At 38.6% G+C, this 13580-nt stretch overlaps 1 long non-coding RNA gene across 1 annotated transcript in view; it reads right to left on the bottom strand.

Moving 5' to 3' along the window:
* Window positions 1–13580, bottom strand: part of LOC309860161 — a 338031-nt gene that overhangs the window by 24759 nt on the left and 299692 nt on the right. Inside the window, exon 5 of the long non-coding RNA XR_014309200.1 lies at window positions 11273–11398. This is a non-coding gene — a long non-coding RNA (uncharacterized lncRNA). The remainder of the gene's footprint in view (window positions 1–11272; window positions 11399–13580) is intronic.

Genomic DNA, 13580 nt, shown 5'->3' with positions numbered 1-13580 from the left:
ACTCACAAAAACAAAACATTTCAGAGTCACAGGGGACTTCTACTCCACACAGACGAGGAAACAACTTGAAGCAGTGTGTCTCAGGTCAGACAGCTAGTTGGGGATGGAGGCTGCGGATACCCGAGTCCTGTGGCTTCCCTTCAAGGCTCCTTCCCCTTCTTTCTCTAGAATCAATGTGAGAATATGGTCACCCAGTCCCAGTGGAGTGGGGACTGTGCTACTCTGTTCCAACCTCTCCTACACCAGGATGTATCTGCTACTATACATTTTCTTTTTAAAAAGTGTTCGTAACACCGTCATTCACATTTTTGTGATAGAGAACATCGCTTGATCACAGAGCTGTCGCCCTCTTCCTCTTCTGAAGAAGCCTTCATGCCACATAGAAGCTGAAAGTGATCACTGCTTCCTTTTCTACCCTGTTCTAAAGCTAAAATATGGGGATGAGATTAACACAGGCTGGTGGCACAGAAGGGGACGTGTTCTGTTATTTACAATTTACAAACTGTCAGAGAAGGTAATTGAAAATAAGAAAACCCATACTACATTTGATTGCATGTCTTTGCATATATACACATCTATGGCGCTCACATATACACACAGATACATGGCCATTGCTAAGTAATATTTTGAAGACTTTTTTGTATAGTATTACTAATTTCCCATACAATTAAAGATTCTCCTACCCCCCGCCCCCGTTATTTTGGCTCCACAATAGTCTAACTTGTGACTACATGAAAGTTTTTTCAGCAACTCCCTATTGTTGATCATTTAGCTGATTTCCAACATTTTATAATATAAATAGCATTTTCATGACCATCCATGAAACTAGAGTTATCTTTCTTTCCCCACAGCATGTGAGTTTTCTCAAAACACTGCATTTGTAGTGCAAAACACTGCATTGTAATGGCATTACAAAAGAACCTTTACTTAAGAAGATTACAAAAGAACCTTCTTTACTAAAGAACGTGCAAATAGCAAGTCACTTTCATGTAGTTTTCCATTTTCCAAAGTATTATTATATTCAATATCTTTTTTACTCTCACAGGGATCTTTTGAAGATGATTGGAAAGCTATTATTAACTCTATTTTCTTCAGATGAAGGAGCTGAGGATGACACTGGATTTGACTGGCTAAGCTAGTATATAGCATGTCATGAGAGGTTTCATTTAGCTCAAAAGTCTAGTACCTTACATCTGTCTTTTCTTCCTATCTCCCTGCCTGTGTTCTTGCTCCATTCCAACCCCATTTTTTGGACAAAAGAAGTCATTGCCTCCATCCTTGAGGACACTGGAGGAGAAGAGCAGGTAAATTGATATTTACATTATCTTGTGAAAAATGCAGTCATGATACAATGAAGGTGTGGCTCTTAAACAGGACTACTATGAAGAGCTTCCTAGGAAAGGTAAAATTTAAGAGAAGATACTTGGTATCAAGTTCATAATTCTCACTAAGGAGTTTAAAGTTCCCTCTAGCCAATTATTTTCTCGCTTTATCTCCACTCCTTTGAAATTACAGTATTACATCCCAATAAGGCAGAGTTCTTCCTTGTCTATGGCCATCAACCCTTATCCTCACCCTAAACTCCTTGGCCATATCCATCGACCTCCACTGTGATACAATCTGTAGTCTTATGAGCACTTACCTCACTTAAAATAATCTTCCAAAACTTCTGTCCCTCTAAATCCTATCATCACATGGAACCCACCTCAAGGTTTACATTCTTACATGAAACCAGGATCAAGTCCTTATGGCTGTGCTGAGAAATGCAGCATTCTCAGAGCATCTTCTCCATTCTGTAAAATTTTCCATTCTCTTATGACAATTAGACACTAGATTCCCTACTAGAATCAGTTATTGGGACTTGGACCAGGGTTACTAAGATATTTGGCTATGATCACCGTCATGAGTTAGTGCGATGATAGCGCCCTCAGAAATGACTTCTAGATGTGAGTCCCTTTTCTTCCTTCTCCCATGTTTCTGTCTTTGTAGATTTCTGAGGAATGTGAGTATTAAACTATAATAGTCTTGCATGTTAATTTCTTAATCTTCTCAGAAGCTTAGAATAGCTTCACAACTGAGACAAAATATCAGAAGGCTAAAGAGAGGCCACTCGGGGAGGAGACTGAAAGCGCTGGAGAATGGAAGAATGCCCTTGAGATATACAACAAAGAAGCAGCCTGAGAAGGTGTTAATTGACAAAGAAGTCCACTCAATGGGGTTTGCCTTTGGAAGCCACTTCCCCTCTATTCTCAGATTTTTCTGATAATGCTTGACAACACTGTTGCTGTTGGAAATGGTACTTAGACTTCAGTGTAATTAAAATCAACCGAAGCATTCAGGGGATTTGGGGAACTTTACCATCTTGGCATGAGATCAGTGCACTAGAGAAAAGGCATTTTGGTTGATAGCTGAGCCATACTTTTAGAAATATCACTCAAGAACTCAGCATTTTTGGCACTGAAAACAAAAATACTTAAATATATTGCTAAGGGCAATTTCCATAAACTGAATCTGAGTTACCAGACCATTATGGAGGGCTCAAAGACAGGCAAGTTATGCAAACTATTAATGGCTAAGATGATAGGTATAAATTTAAAAAGCAGCTCCAGAATGATTTTGTATTCTGGAGGCCTGACTGTCCATACAGAGAAATACATTTAACTTTGTAATAAATATTTTATTAGCTATCTCTTGTTGCATAACAAATTACCACAAATTAAAAAAAAAAAAAATAGAACAGGGGCACCTGGGTGGCTCAGTGGGTTCAAGACTGCCTTCGGCTCAGGTCATGATCCCAGGATCCTGGAATAGAGCCCGACATCTGGCTGTCTGCTCAGCAGGGAGACTGCTTCCCCCCTCTCTCTGCCTGCCTCTCTGCCTACTTGTGATCTCTGTCTGTCAAATAAATAAATAAATAAAATCCTTAAAAAAAATTAGAACAATGCACAGTTTTTATTCCCATGTTTCTGTGGATCAGGAGTCTTACTGGGTTTTCGGAAAGGCTCTACTCAAGGTGTCAGTTGGACTGCATTCTCACTGGAAGGAATGGCTGATGAATCTACTTCCTACCCCTATGTAGAGAAGTTCATGTAGGTTTTTGGCAGAATTTATTTCCTTGTTGAAGGACTGATGACACCAGCTTCTTGCCCAATATCAGTTCAAGGCTGTCCACAGGTCCTAAGGGCTACCTACCATTCCTTGACATGTGGGTTCTTCCAACATGGCCCTTTAATTGTCAAGATAGCAAGAAGAATCTCTGGTGTAAGTTGATTAGCAAGGTAGAGTTTCATATATTTTAATACAATCATGAAAGTGATGTCAGATGCATCCCCTCTGCCATATTTTATTGATTAAAAGCAAATCACAGGTCCCTCCTACACACAATGAGAAGAGAATGCTCAAAGCTATAACTATCAGGAGGCAGGGATCTTGGCTATATCTTAGATCTGTATGTCACTGTAAGGAATAAAAAATTCCTCATTGCGGGGTGATGAGGTGGCTCAGTGTGTTAAGCATCCGACTCTTGATTGCAGCTCAGGTCATGATCCCAGGGTTGTAAGATTGAGCCCTGTATTGGGTTTACACTGGGAGTAAAGCCTGCTTGAGAATCTCTTCTCCTCTACCTCTTCCCCTGTCCTCTCTCTAAACAAAAAAAAAACAAACCAAATGCATAAACAATGAATTTTGGAACACTGAAAAGAAATAAAATAAATGAAAAAAAAAAAAAAAGCCCTCATAGATTCATATGGAAACAATGAGCTCTAAACCCAGGAGCAGTCTTTAATCCTATACCTTTCCTCTCTGGACTCCTACTACAGTTTCCTAATCGTCACTCAGCCCCCAATTTTACCCCTAAAATTCATCCTCCAGAGAAAAAGTTTCATTTAAAATCCGGTGAACATGTCACAGATCTGCTGGTTCCTCCTCTCTCCAGTCTTGCCCCTCCTCAGGTCCAATTCAGACTGAGTGGAACTACTGAATGGGTACAATGTCTCTTCAGTTTTATTTCTAGCATTTTCAGCTCTGCTTCTTATCACACTTCTTGTAGTTCCCTACACACAGTATGCTACTTCTCTCAGCATTTGCCTATGGTCACCAATTTCTCTCCAATAACTTTCCCCCCACCCCGGCACTTCCTTCATCTGGAAAATTCTAACTTGTGTTAAAAGAAATTTCTTTCTGCACCTCCTGTGAGAAGGATTCTCTATGGTTTCTTTGCAGAAGATGTCAAACCACTTGATGCTCTACATAGCTCAAGAACTTAATACTAACCCACTATATTATATTGTTCTTTTGATTTCTATCTCTCCCATTTGGCTCTGCACTAACTGAGGGAAAGGTTATGCTTTTCTCCCTTTCAAAGTTCCTGATATTTAGCATTACACAATGTCATTTGAATAAATGGATAAATTAACAAGATAGCTCTGGTCAGTAAACATATCATTGTCAATTATTGCTTCAATATTTTTTTGGAATGCACTTTTTTCCTTAGATGTCAGTGTGTTGTAAGTTCAGTAATAGTATCTGTTTCTACTTTATTGGGTGTTTGAATTTCACATTTGCTTTAGAAAAATTTCTAAAAGCTTATGGCCATTAGATTTTTGAGATATAAGTTGCAAATATTCCCTCTTAATTTATCATTTAATTTTGCCTATTACCCATTTGGCCATAGTTTTTAAAATTTTATGAAGGCAAATATTTTCTTTTGTGTGTTTCCGTGATGTTACCTTCTCTGGCCAACACAGAAAATTAAATTGCTCATGTGCCAAAGTGAAAGATGGTATTTACCTCTTCTCTGGCTAATGCTTATACATAACATAATCAGAATAACTACAGAATATGTTGCTTGCATTAAAGTACGTCACACACTGTCTCGCACACATCAGGTATCTGATAAATAGTAGTTATGACCCACTATTATTTGCATTGTAGCCTCACAACACCTATACCTATGAACACAAACAAATACAGAAACACAAATTCATGCATTCATATATTCCTAATTCAGAAACTAAACATGTTTAGGGTTTTTCTGAAATAATTATATTTTGTTTTCTTTTTTAACATGTATGGCTTAAAACAAAAATTATTTATTATGCCTCATAATAAATAAGTGACTGAGTTGTTAGGTTTGCTGGGTGGTTCCCTTGCTAGGGTTACCTGAGGTCATACAGGTGACCACAGTCATCTGGTTGTCTACCTGGGGCTGGAGGCTCCCACAAGCTTCACTTCCATGTCTGGTGATGAATGAGGACTGTTGACAGGCCTTTCTCTCCACATGGTCTCAGTGTTCTAAGGAGACAAGTACAGAAGCTACAAGGCCTCCAGAGACCCTTCTCATAAATCATATGAAATCACCTCCATTATAGTCCACTGGTCAAAGCATATCACAAGGCCAGATCAAAGTCAAGGAATGGGAAACAGACTTTTTGTTAGAAGGGGCTGCAAAGAATTGAGGCCCGTTTTAATCCCCCAAATTTTTACACCTATACACGAGGCCAAGTCCTAATGGGGTTCTACTTGGTCATTTGAGCAGGTATTAGAATACCAAAGGAGCTTAAATACAGCCCTCAGCAAGTCAAGGGAACTTTAAGGAGAGAATATTCTTCTCCTGTTCATTAATCATTGTGAAAATACTACATTGTGTTAGGTGCACCCCACACATAACAGGGAACACTTGAAAATCTCCTTAGCTTTTATATCCCAGCAACCTGGTTTTCTTTTAAACTCCTGACTTTGCTTTATGAATAGGTATGTGTATGTTCATATACGTAGAAATACATAAACATATGTATTATTTACATATAAGCATGCTGTTATTCACAAACTGTATATAAATATACTTCCATAGTGAAAAATATTTTAAAGTTTCAATCCAACTTCTTTATTATGATTACATAAGAGAGGAAAGTAATTTATGTAAATATCTCCTGAAAGCCTTTCAAAAATTTCCTATAGCACATTTTTGGCTTCTCCCATCATTTGTTGATATAGTGTGTGTGATAAAGACCACACAAGATTTCTAATCGTATATATATTTTTAAATCACGCACACAAAAACATGAAATAAAAGGCAAGGTTGGAAACATTTTTCCAAAGGGTCACTTGAAGTGATTTTTCACTCTGGGATAGATTATAGCAAAAATCATGAAGGGCTTCTTTGGGTAAAAACAGCACAGATCAGTATAAGAAGGCTTTGAAATTTGTGATTCATTTTTTGGGAACTTCAGCATGTGTCTTGCTAACCCTTTGCGGTTTCAATGGACCCAGGTCCCATGTCTGTCTTATTTCAACTTCCTATGTACCTAAGCCTAACTTCAAAATACTTTGATCTGCCTTTACCTTCTTTTTTAGGAGGCAGGTAAGCAATCCTATTAGGCCAGAGATAATCATAAGTTACAGTGAAATCCAGAATGATGCTAACAGGAGATTAACGAAGAACAGAGACAATTTTTGTGATACATTCTTAAGGATTAAAAAGACATGGATAGAGGGTTTAAAAGAATAATGGCATAAGCAAATCAATGAATTTTGAGTTGTATGTATCACCAAATATATATACGCATATATCATATATGAACATTTATGAACATGATACATACATATGTATAAACACACACACACACACACACACACACACACACACACACATCCCAGATGGTTGTAGAGATTTGCCCTGTGTCTAGGGCTGCAGTTGACAAACTGGTCTGTGTTGCAAATCTCACTCACCCCCTGCTTTTGTCAATCATGTTTTATTGGAGCACTCTCACTTGTTAGTGTATTTTCTGTGACTGCTTTGGCTCTACAATGGCAGAACTGAGTCCTCATGACAGAGACCATGTGGTCTGCACAACCTCAAAAATTCCTGCCTTCCCCTTCACAGAAAAGTCTGCTGAGCCCTGCTCTGGGGCCTCAGTTTCCCTCTAGCTAAATCAATGAGAACAAAAAAGAACAAATGAAGGCAGGAGACATTTGGGGTTTATTGGGGATCATATTTTCATCCGAGTATTGTTAGAAGTTTTGGGTTTGAATTTTGGACTGTGGACAAGCTATTGAACGTCAGATTCTTCCCTTTCCAAAGTCCATGCTACCGAGAATGAAAGTGGATTATCGTTCCCTTGAACAGCTTTGGGAATTGTAAATCTGCAGTGTAGATGTGAATTACTGTTAATCAGAGTAATTGTTTAGTACTATTGACCAATATACTTTTTACCTCTTTAGCCTTCCATAAACTTTGTAGAATTGCCGGAATAAGGTATGCCTATGATCTGTGTCACTTTGCAAGAAGATCCCTTGATAGGATCTGGGAACGTATTAACTAAAAATGAAGAAAATCCAAATTAGGTGTTAACTTTTGTCAATAATAACCTATCAGCAGGGGTTCATTTGTTGTTGCAAATGTACCATTGTTGTGGTCAGCGTTAACAACGAGAAAATGGTGTAGAGTTTATGTGAACTCTGTCTGATCTTCACAACTCTTCTGTAAATTAGAGACTATTCTAAAATAAAAAGCATCTTAAAAAATATTATCTTGACAAGAATTCCTAGGGATTTATACATTTTCTCAATAATCAAGCCTTCAATAATAACCAGGGCTTTCAGGATCCGGTCAAGACTTAAAACAAAATGTTCCATTTGCTGTTCACGTATCAGTTTTATTAACTTATGAACGCATCAATCCGTCCAAATGAATATTGCTGAATGGCTGTCTTCCTTATAAAAGATCTAACTCCAAACACCATGCTAGACACAGGTGATATGTTGGTGAACAGCTCATAGAGTTTAATCAGATTTTACCTTTTCTCGTTAATTGAAAACAAAACCAAAGAAGTCCTTGGGTCATTCTGAATTGTACTTGTTTCTCCTCTACCGTCATTACTATAAAATATCTCAAGAGTAAAATCCTCAGTTTTTCAAGGGGATAACAATTGAGTTCAGGCATCTCTGAAACAGGGGTATTTCTTAGATTTCCTTCTTGCCAAAAGGAATGGATATAAATCTCAACTTGGCCATGTTGGCTCCAAAGCAGAACACAGAGATCATTGTTAAGAGATGAAGATGTAATGCACAAGGAGAGAGAGAGAGAGCAGAACCGTACAGCAGGCACAACTCTGTACAATTCCCTGGTGATAAGCCACTGCCAGCAGACTTGTTGCTAAATGTATTGAAGACAGAGAGAACCTTCTTAAATTCAGCGAATTTTAAACAAAGACCCCAGCGTAGTTACAGATAATGAAGACTGAAGTTTGGTTGCAAACTAGGAGTTGTGCATTCTCCTCAATCCCTGAGACGTGCTCTGATACATAAAAACATCCCTGGCAATGCAGAAACGAGGCAGAAAGAAATGCAGTAGAAAGCGCGAAGTGGATAAGAATGTTTTAATTCTTACGGCTCAGAAATTGGAAGTTGTTGTTCCTCTACATCACTTAGAGTTTGTTTTGGGAACACACACAAATACACATAAGATGAACCTTCTGCTCCACTTTATAAAATTCTCCAACCATAGTGTGAAGTTCAATCAGTCTAAAGTAAGAAAGGCTCTCCAGGAAATATTCGGTATACATACACGCTCGTTGGAACGGATCTGACAGCTTTCAAGGCTGTCGTTGAGGTGTGCCAGAGAATGTACTCTGTGGTCCTGCTTGTGTTCTCATAACAGCACAGTCTGGAAGGACTATTTCCATTTAAATGAGGAAACTAGTCCATATGAGTAAATCAAACAAATACAATATGGCAGGGGCGCCTGGGTGGCTCAGTGGATTAAGCCGCTGCCTTCGGCTCAGGTCATGATCTCAGTGTCCTGGGATCAAGCCCCGCATCGGGCTCTTTGCTCAGCGGGAGCCTGCTTCCTCCTCTCTCTCTGCCTGACTCTCCGCCTACTTGTGATCTTTCTCTCTGTCAAATAAATTAATAAAATCTTTTAAAAAAAAATACAATATGGCAAATTAGCACTGGATCTAGATTCAAACCCACCTTCCTAAGAAGTATGACTGAGATTCCGATTATCCGGGTAGGCGAAATTAACTATGATCCCCCACTCCCCTAGAAAAGGCCACTTTAGGGGTGCCTGGGTGGCTCAGTGGGTTAAAGCCTCTGTCTTCAGTTTAGGTCATGATCTCAGGGTCCTGGGATTGAGCCCCTCGTCGGGCTCTCTCCTCAGCAGTGAGCCTGCTTCCTCCTTTCTCCCTCTCTGCCTGCCTCTCTGTCTACTTATGATCTCTGTCTGTCAAATAAATAAATAAATTCTTTAAAAAAAAAAAAAGAAAAGAAAAGGCCACTTTAGCTAGAACTGTATGCGTGTGGTATACTGAACAGTGAAACTGCTCATGATGAGCTGGTTAGAAACAGTAGAGTAGAGAGTCTGATTACTTGCCATGGTTTCTCATGAAACACTAATGTTTTCAACCCAGAATGCATAGGGTAGATTTGAATGGGATGACTAGGTGGCTGAACCAAAAGATACAAATAAACAAACAAACAAAAAACACCTTCCCTGAGAGGTGGCAGACACAACTGAGTTAGTAGAGTGGTGTTGGGGTCATCTAGTAGGAGACTGATTGATCAGTCGATCGATTGATGTCTCTAGTCAATATATATCTAGATATCTAGATATCTATATCTATATATTATATATAATATAGTCCATACTCTGTATATATAATATAATCTATAATCTCTATATATTTTCAATATATGTTCTCTCTATATATGTTCAATGTATATATTCAATCTTGTTTTCTCCCTCTACTACTTTGTTATTCTTTCTCTTCTCCAGCTTACTGATTTGGGGGACACTTTTTTTTTAAGATTTTATTTTTTTATTTGACAGACAGAGATCACAAGGAGGCAGAGAGGCAGGCAGAGAGAGAGGAGGGAGCAGGCTCCCCGCTGAGCAGAGAGCCCGATGCGGGGCTCGATCCCAGGATCCTGGGATCATGACCTAAGCTGAAGGCAGAGGCTTTAACCCCCTGAGCCACCCAGGTGCCCCTGGAGGCATTTTTATATTGAAATATATCAAACATTATAAAGCCCATAGGACACATTCTCATGGCTAATGCCTGTGTAGTCAACACCCAACCAATAGTTTTGTGGCCATCGGTCTATCTTCTCCCATCTCTTTTCATCCCTGCAAGGGGGTAACCCTAATCCTCAATTCTATCTCAGTCATTTCCTTGCTTTTCTCTGTACTTTCACCATCTAGTGATGTATCTGCATTTAATAAATTATCTAGTTTGGGTTGGTTTTGATCCTTCATGTACCTTTGCCATCATGATGAGTTTGAGATTCATCGCTGTTGATAGTGAATGAATTCTTGCTTCCTGTGGTTACTCCTTCAGCTCATGAATCCTTCAGTTCATTCAGTCCTTTAGCTGGCCTGAGCATTTGGTTGTTCCCAGTATTTTGCTGACACTGTTGTGAGTACCTGGTGCCTGTTGCCTGATCCAGGGTACGGGTGCAAGTTTACTGAAGACAGGAACTGTCATGGATTATGCAATGAACATGTTCAAATTTACTCCCCCTCAAAAACAGTTGTGCTAATTTATGTCCCACTAGCAGGAGATAATAGTCCCATTCTCCATATCCTCCTCAACATTTCATATAATCCAGCTGCATAATTTTATCAAACTGCTCTGTGTGGAATATCAGGCTAGTGGTTTGATTCGTATTTCTCTGAGAATACAATTAATTGACAATATTCTATAGGTTTAGAGTCATCTGTGTTTCTATTTTCTGCGAAATGCCTGTTTTTGTCTCTTTTTATTTTACTTTCATTTCTTTCCTTTTAATAAATAGGAATTCCTTTTATATTCTGAACATGAACTCTTTGTCCATTACATGTGTTAAAAAATATCTTTGTTCTGTATGTGACTTATCTTTTTCACTCTCTTTGTGGTATCTTTTAATGATTAAGCATTTATGTTTTTAATTTTATTGTGGTTACGTTTATCAGGCTGCCCCCTTATGTTTTATATTTTTAATGTTCATTATAACTTATTTAAATACACATTAGGGGGCTGATTCTGGCTGGTGGGACTGCGTTCTTCTATTGTGTAGGTCATATTTATGCCACTGAAGCCTCCTTCAGCTCAGCCTTCAAGTTTTTCTTTCAGTTTAGTGCTTCTCAAAAGTTGTCTGCTCTTCCCCACTTCCCTGTCTGAAACTTCTTTGTAGGCCATTGCCATCACTAATTGAAAATTACTCTAAATACCCCCAAAGTCTAAAGAATCACTGTGTGTTGGTTTAAATATCAGCTTCTTTTCACCAACTTTACCTCACATCCAGTACACTTCCTGAAAGGTCAGGAACTTTAGGATTCTCTTTCCTTGTCAACTGATCATCGTCTGAAATCACGGCAATCAGGCTCTATGAGTACCTTCATTTCATCTGGGCAGGAATACTGTATTTAAAAAAAAAGAAAGAAAGGTTTTCTTTCTAATCCCACCCAGAGATACGTTCCTTTTTATAGCCAGATCCACATCAAGATGAATCATTTGCTCTGATTTTTAAACACACTTGAATGAATTGTTTATCTTAAAAATGGTACAATTAAAGATCTTTTCAGGTTTCTATTCAGCCATGCAATGTGGCTCTTGGCCCAGGCTTGTTCCTAACCACAAGATCTCCCACCAAACAATAGAAGCACAGAAATATTTGTGAGCCTTATAAAAGATGCAGATAATCTTCTAAATATTTTTTCCTTTGTTATGAAGTGAAAAGCAATATTCTGGAAAAAATTTTGGATTACAATTTAGAAGATGTGTCTTGTAACCTTAACTCTTTTTTTTTTTTTTTTTGTAGCCTTAACTCTTATGGTAGAATCACTCCCTGTGGCTCAGTTTCCACATCTGCCAAATGAGGATATAGAACCAACTGTTTCAAAATATTTTGTTGTTGTTTTTAAACAATTCTTTTTTTTTTTTTTTAAGATTTTGTTTATTTATTTAACAGACAGAGATCACAAGCAGGCATAGAGGCAGAGAGAGAGGGAGAAGCAGGCTCCCTGCTGAGCAGAGAGCCCGATGCAGGGCTTGATCCCAGGACCCTGAGATCATGACTGGGCCGAATGCAGAGGCTTAACCCACTGAGCCACCCAGGAGCCCTTGTTGTTGTTTTTATTTAAAATATATATTCACTATTTGAACATTGCTTCTGGATGTAAAGGCTCCATATATTCAAATGGTAAGCCAGGATATGTCCTCTTTATTGGTTAAGAAGATTTATTGCTGGAAGAGGGGCAGTAAAGCCCTTCAAACCCCTGATACTTTGAGATAGGGTTGGAAGCAGTTCACCAGGTTGACTAAACATAACTGGACATAGTATCTTATTCCAGACACTGACCTCATTTACCACTGTGGAAGGAAACGAACTTAATTCTGTCCAGCTGTATTTTCCAGCCATATTTTCATTGTCAGTGAGCTCAGACAAAGCCCAGTATTATTTTCAATGTAAGTTGGCCTTGATTATATATTGGTACACCAAATTTCAGATTCACTCCCAAAGAAGAAAGCATTTTCATTAAAACATGTTTGATTTTAGACCTTTTCAATAACTCTTTTTCTTCCCTCCCTCCCCCACAGGCATATAAAACCGATTCTGAAATACAAGACAAAAAGGTAATTCTAAAGTTCTTTTTGAATGTGGAAAGTATAGTGTGAATTCACATATGAATGCTTACTAAGGGATATGTCAATATCTGCTGTAGTCATTCATCTAAAAGTTTTTATTAAAGATTGGTTTATGAGAAATGTGTCAGGCTAACTCTTGTCCCAGTTCTCATGAAACCAATAGGAAAGAAAGACTATAGAATAGTTTTAGAAGGCATTATTGCTCAATCTAGAGATGCCTAAGAAATATAACTTCATTGTGTATCTATCACTTAATATTTTTTTCTAAGTCACCACTCTGTTGGAGGGAAATGATTTCAGTTCTCCTGAGGGTTTTATGTCTCTAGAGTTATGCCAGTGATCGTGGGTCATTGTGGGATCTCTACTGTGGTCTTCAGCCTTGGTCTAGGTGGCCTTAGGATCACCATTGTCTGAGTTTTGTGGTCCCTTTGAGTCTTAGAGTTTTCTCTGTTTCTTCTCTGCTACATTTGGGGCCAAGTCATATTTGTTAGAATTTCTATTGTTCTAGCTATCCTGTACAACCATCTCTTTCATTGGGTCTTTTTTGTTTCCCCAGCAGAGCTGCCAGGAAGTGGTGCTCTGACTTCCCTTCCTCCCATACTTCTCTTTCCTTCACACAAAGCCTGAGTGGTAGGTAGGTAGGGTGGCTGGAATTTCTAATCTTGGATAAATTTTTCTCACTTCTTGCTTCTAGGAAGACACCTGTCCTCTGAAGAGATTACATTTAAAACAGATCTAAAGAAAAGAACTGAACAGGAAGAAATCAGAGAGGGAGACAAAACACGAGAGACTCTCGACTCTGGGGAACAAATTGAGGGTTACAGAAGGGAGTGAGCACAGGGGAATGGGTTAGTCAGGTGATGGGTATTAAGGAGGGCACGTGATGTGATGAGCATTGGGTGTTGTACGCAACTAATGAATCATCAAACACTTCATCAAAAACTAATGATATAT

Source organism: Mustela nivalis (assembly GCF_964662115.1).
Source record: "Mustela nivalis genome assembly, chromosome: 2".
NCBI lineage: Eukaryota > Metazoa > Chordata > Mammalia > Carnivora > Mustelidae > Mustela > Mustela nivalis.
This window is presented reverse-complemented; position numbering and strand designations above follow the sequence as displayed.